Genomic DNA, 6515 nt, shown 5'->3' with positions numbered 1-6515 from the left:
TTTTTTCAAAATAGGGCTGGTTGGCAGCTTGGCCTCGCGACTTGACTGAGCCGCGAGATTCAGTCGTGATCTAATTGAATGGCTAGTCTGTACTTTTTGTCATGCAGTGCTCCAACTGGCGTGACGCTTTAACTTCTGGTATGCTTGGCATGTGTGCAACTTCTAGCGGCTTGCAAGCCATGAACCACCTGCGAGATTCAGTCGCAAGTCCCTGCTACTTTGCACAATCTTGAGCATTTCTTCACACTTTCTTGCACACAACCCTTACATGATTCCCAACTAAATACAGGGTTACTAATTGCTAAAATACAAGCAAATTTGGCACAAAATAAAGCCAACGAGATGGTTGATAAAATTCAACCTTACAATCTCCACCTTTGGCTATTCCATGACAAAACTCTAAAACAAACTCTAGACTTAACATGTAAGTTAGGAACAGTTGAACAAAATTCACTCACATCTAACTCTAGAATCTGTGTAGCTCTTGAATCATATGAAGAAGAATCTCCTGAAACACAAGTACAAAGCGATCAAGCAAAATAGAATTAAGTAATAAACCATGGCTTGACCATACAAGCAATCACTATAAATAGTGACCACAATGCTCATTCACACTTGGAATGAACATTCGGACATACAAGCTAATAAGCTCAATACAAATCACTTGCATGTCCAACACCCAACTAATGCACAACACATGAAGTATATGCATCTAGGAACAAGATCCTACTAGGGCACAAGAGTGAGAGTACTTAAAGGAAATGCATAACATTTAGCTAGAAGTACTGGGCAACAAAGCATAAAGGTTGCATAAGCATGGTACAAACCATAAAAGCCTACAAATCACAAGGAAACAAACCCTAAAAGCTTACAAAAGCAACATGGGTACAAATAAAAAGCTACATAAGCAAGGGAACAAATCAAAAAAAATACTGAATAACATCTTTAAATATTAATAAACCAAAGTATCATAGCCAAACAAATCCATGAGTTTTAAACCTTTAAACCAAAACTTTAACCATGGTATATTAAACCCATAATGAGAGCATTATCCAAACATAATACCATAAGAAACATAAAGTAAAACCAAAACATAAACTGAATAAACACTATTTATGGCATGCTCCCCCTCAAAATGGCACTCCTCCTCAAGAGCTGCCCCTTAAAAATTCTCCCCCTTTTTGACCGGAATGGCCAAAGGGTTACTACTGGGTGTTGATGCTGCCAAACTTGGCTGAAAGTATGTTGAACTGATCCTGAATTGCTGCCATCCTATCAGTATGCTCATTCTGGACCTCTTTGAGTCCATCAATCCTCTCCAAGATGATCTGGAATGCATCTGGATGTACATCTGACGAGGTTGAAGCTCTGCTCCTTTTGCCTCAACTTTTGGATGTTGAAGTTTTTTCTTGCTGCCACTGTCTCAGTCTCCGTTAGGTCACCTTCACCTGGTCACCTTCCTCTTCATCACTTGCAAGACGGACTTGTATCCTGATGATGATTAGCTTGTTGATGGCTGAAGGTGTAGGCATGGGGCTGATATCTTGAGGGATTTCAACACCTTTTACTCTGAAAAGCCTCATAAGAAGGCTAGGAAAGATCAGGTTAGGCCTAGAGGTGGTTCTAGTCCCATCCGCAATAGTGTCAAAGATGTGAGAGCTGATGTTAATGAAGGTTTTCTCCTTGAGCTCCATGAGGAAGATAGCTTTGGCATTGTTGATTATAGTCAGCTTCCTCACTGGGTACAAGTTAAACATCATGATGGTGGTTAGGCACCTCATGTCAACTGGAAATGCTGTAGTGTTGAGGCATCCCCCGTCTCTTTGTCCACTAATGCGAGTTTGGATAGTTTCTATAAATAGCATTCTGTCCTTGTAGTTGGTGAAGTCATGGTCATCTAAACCTTCAAGCCCTAGCACCTCATCTATGTCATGGGCATCTATAGTGTATTCCTTTCTTCTAACCCAATAGCTCAACTCATCCTCCCTACATTTGCATAGAATTCCCTTATTAAAGGCTCACAAATTATAGGTAAGTCACTTAACAATTTATCCCATCCTCTACCCCAAAACAACCTGGAATGAAGGTGTCCTTCAAGTCCCCTAAGTCTACAAACCTTTCCTGAATAATGGTTCCCCTCAAGAAAGAATCTCTATATCTCTCAAAGTGTTGAACAGAACTAAATAGGTTATGGTCCATTTTCAACCTTTTGTCAGCTTTCTTAACAGGAGTCTTCTTCTTTGTAGGAGATGGGGTCATCTGTAAACAAGCAGAAAAGGCCACAACAACAAAGCATAATATATGAGCACAGCCATTAGTAATAGGTTAGTGGTATAGAGAAGAACAGAAGATCAAGTCGACACTAAGACCATATTCAGCTGAAAAACAGTCATTGAAAGAGATAGCTCATACTAATGCATAACACATAGTGATATCAATGATCAAAGAGCACAACACCTTAAACATGAAAGCTCTAGGGGACATTACCAAACATATACTTCAACATGCAGTAATCAATTGTAAAGAGCCAAAAGTACCCCACAAGCAGTGTAAAACACATTCAACCAAAAATGGGCATATGACTATGAGATATGTCATAAAGAGTATGAAGTGTTCAAACCAAGACAGAGCAGACAATATCCACAAGATAGAAGTAACACACATGATAACCATAAACAGTTTAAACAAATAGCCCAACCATCTAAACACAACCATTTTGAATTAACCAAAAACACACACAAAGTGCATTACATTAAACCAAAAAAAATCATAACATAATGGGTACGAGATTCAAACACAAAACAAATCAATAGACACACTCAATCAATATCAACCATGAAAGCAAAAAAAATAGAGTTCTAAAAGCCTAATCAACAATACCCAAAAATCCAAACACAACAAACATTCATCCAACCCATTGTCGAAACAACAAATATCCCAAATCAAACCAACAACTCACAGATTCAAGTAAACAAGACTTAGAACATGAAGTATGTAGAGAGAAAGAGAAAACCCATATCTTTTTCTTGAATATTTTGAGTTGAAGTGATGTAAAAATGGAAGTTTTTTCGAGAGTGACATGGTGAGTTTGAGAGAGAGTGTAAATGGGGAAGACAATGAACAGTAAAAAATATTCGAGAGAAAACTGAAAAGTTTTAAAAAACTGACCTATTTGTGCAAAACATGCGATTTTCGTGATTGAATCAAGTCGCGAGAAAGTCGCCAGGGCTAGCCGCTAGAACACTTGAAAGAAAAAAAACTTTTGAGAAATTTTCTAAGTGTTTTTCACGACTGGAAGTTCCACTCACGAGAGAGTCGCAATCTAAGCCGCGAAAATCTCTGTGTACCCCTCGCGACTAAACCTTCCCCCTCGAACAAGTCGCCAACCTGAACTGCAAAAAGCATGAAAACCTAGATTTTTAAAAAATATTCTAAGTCTTTTTCGCGACTAAAGCATTTACCCGCCAATGAGTCACCAGTGAGTCACGAAAAATCTCCTTATGTTCTCGCAACTGGGGCATGCGACTGGTTCTACCCGCGACTGAGTCACCAGAACAGGGCAACACTGTTTTTGAAATTTTAACAAATTTTTGTAGAAACAAAATACTTTCCAAAAATGACAAAAACACTCAAAAATATTTTTGTGATTGATCAACGAAGATTGAGCATGTGAAAACACATTTAATCAAGTACAATCACACGAATGAATATGGTATTCATTGAACGTAGACATGTGTGTTGTGTGTGGCTATCAAAAATGAGATAGTCCTTAGTCTAATGTGAAGCTTCAATGATCAATTCAATCAAGGTAAACACAACTAGCACTAGATAATGTGACCCATCTCAATTATAGAAATATGTATATATGACCTCCCATATAAACTTGAGTACAATATCTTTGAAGCTTTTCATTTGGCTCCATGTTTAACATATCATTTGATCTTTTTGAATTGACACATCTCATTGTGAGATTGATGTCTGAAATTTTTGATATTTCACTTTGATGAGTTAGCCTTTGGCTTTTTGGGCATCATACAATTTTATTTTTGGTCACTTTCTCTTTTTCCTAGTCAAATACTAGTATGTGCGACAGGCTTTTGTAACTCAATTTCTCTTTTCATTTGGAGATTTACATTTGATGAGCTCTTTTAGAAAAAACAAAAAATAAAAGAGTGGGAAGATATATAGGCAGAAGTCTATGCATGTCTCAAGATCAACAAAACCATTCACTAATCATTCATGACAAGTTTGAAAATCTATTTACAATAGTCACATAGATGTCAAGAGTTCTCCCACAATGATATAAGTGCATATGGAACAAGCTATGCTCGTAGATGCACAAAGCCATATTGATAAAAAACAACAATGTAAAAACATTTTAAATGAAAGAATGCAAAAACAAACAAATAATTTTCAATTCACATAATCAATAAGCATACCACCAAGCATAATCACAAAGCATAGGAAGTATTAATGCATGAGCATATTGTAATGCTTATGCATGAGTACCCTTCTTCTCTCACACGTCACTTGCATTTGGGGTGATTTTCTTATAGGATCGGGTATAAGAGTTAGGACTTTCAAACCTTCTAGTGAAGTTTTCCAAGCAGTTAGTGAATGCACCAATAATCTTCATATCGTCCATCATTCCGGGATCACTATTTTGATCTCTTAATGACTCAGCAACCCAAGTCCTCTTGTCATTTCTTGGTCTTCTTGACCTTTGATCACTTGCATTCCTCAATGCTCTCAGCTTATGACAATTGGGTCGTGTGTGCCCTTGAAGTCCGCAATGATGACACACATGGTTTATTCTAGGACCTCTTTACGATCGTGGAAGAGATTTTTCTTTGGCTTCAGTCCTGACCATAGATTGATTACGGGGCTTGTTTAACACCTACTGGTCAGCCACATTCTTCTTCTTCTCAACATTCTCCTTCTCCACATTAGGGGCAACTACAACTGGCTCTTTGGCCTTCACAAACTTCACTTCTTTGGAGATGTTCACAGCTGAACTACTTTCTCCGGTGTATCCTAATCCGGTTTTGTCAGAGAAAGTCTTTTGAGAGGAAAGGACATCATCAAGCTTCTTTGTGGATACTTGCTCTACCTTGGCATTTTCTTGAACCACCTCAAGCTCAAGGAATTTCACCTTGGTGTAAGTTTCAGTTAGCTCGCCATTTAGCATCTCTATCTCACACTTGGCCTCTTTATATCTCACTAGGAGACTTCTATAGTCCTCCTTAGCTTTCTTCATCTTTTTCACAGTTGCCTTGGCCATCCTTGCATATTCTCCCGACTTCTCAAGGAGTGAATTGTAGTTCTCTTGAAGACCAGCTATATCTTCACCTTCTTCAGCATCTGATTCTTCTACAATTCCCATGGATTTCACATCACTATGCTCCCCAAGCTCTTCCACAAGCAAATTCAAGTCCTCTGAAGACTCAATATGAGCAACAGTCATGAATGCTGAGAAATTCCCTTCTTCATCACAGCTATCCTCCAAATCAGAGGTGGAGGAATCTAAGTCACTAAGAGTGGTGGCATATGCCTTGCCCTTCGATATCAAGTAATTAGAACATTCCTTTTTGAAATGGCCATGTCCGTTACACTCAAAACAAGTGACTCCTTGAGTAGATTGGGACTCCTTCCCTTCTCTCCTCCTTCTTCTCCTTTCTAGAACTCATGAATTTCCTTTTATCACCAAATTTCTCACTTTTCTTGAATTTTAGAAATTTGCAGAAATTCTTTGTAAGGTAGGCAACATCATTTTCAACTACATCCTCATCCGATGAACTATGAGCTTCTTCCCTTTCATTTATTGTCTTAAGAACAAGTGATTTGCTTTTTCTTAGATTTGGTAATGAAAGCTCATACGTTTGGAAAGAACCAATCAGCTCTTGGACTTTGATTTCATCAAGGTCCTTGCTCTCCTCAATTGCAATCACCTTTGCATGGAAGCTTTCCGGCAATGAACGAAAAAATTTTTGTACAACTTTCGATGACCACTTCATTTAGCTTACTATAGAAAGAGTCAAAAGACTCATCCTCAATCATTCTCAGCTCCTCAAACCGAGTGGTCAGCATCTGCAACTTGGTGTCTTTAACTTTGTTCATTCCCTCGTACGTGGTCTCTAATATTTGCCATGCCTCCTTGGCAACGGTCGTGTGAGAAATTTGGTGGAACACATCTGGAGACATGCCACAAAAATAGTGTTAAATGCTTTACTATTAGCATTTGACACCAAGAGGGCTACCTTATTCCATGTGGATTTGGTTGCGTCCGGCTTTGTCCAACCTATTTCAATGGCCTCCCAAACAGCCTCATCTACTGAACACAAAAATGATCTCATCCGCACCTTCCAAAAGGCATAGTTTCTACCATCAAAATATGGTGGAGCATTTAAAGATTGAGACCGGTCCATCTCAATATGGGGTCAAGGATCACACTAAGGTAATGAAACCAATATAAGTAAATACGCTTTGAAACCAATTGAAAGTTCAATTAGTGTATA

Source organism: Quercus lobata, chromosome 4 (assembly GCF_001633185.2).
Source record: "Quercus lobata isolate SW786 chromosome 4, ValleyOak3.0 Primary Assembly, whole genome shotgun sequence".
Classification (NCBI taxonomy): Eukaryota; Viridiplantae; Streptophyta; class Magnoliopsida; order Fagales; family Fagaceae; genus Quercus; species Quercus lobata.
Note: the sequence above shows the minus strand (reverse complement) of the source record.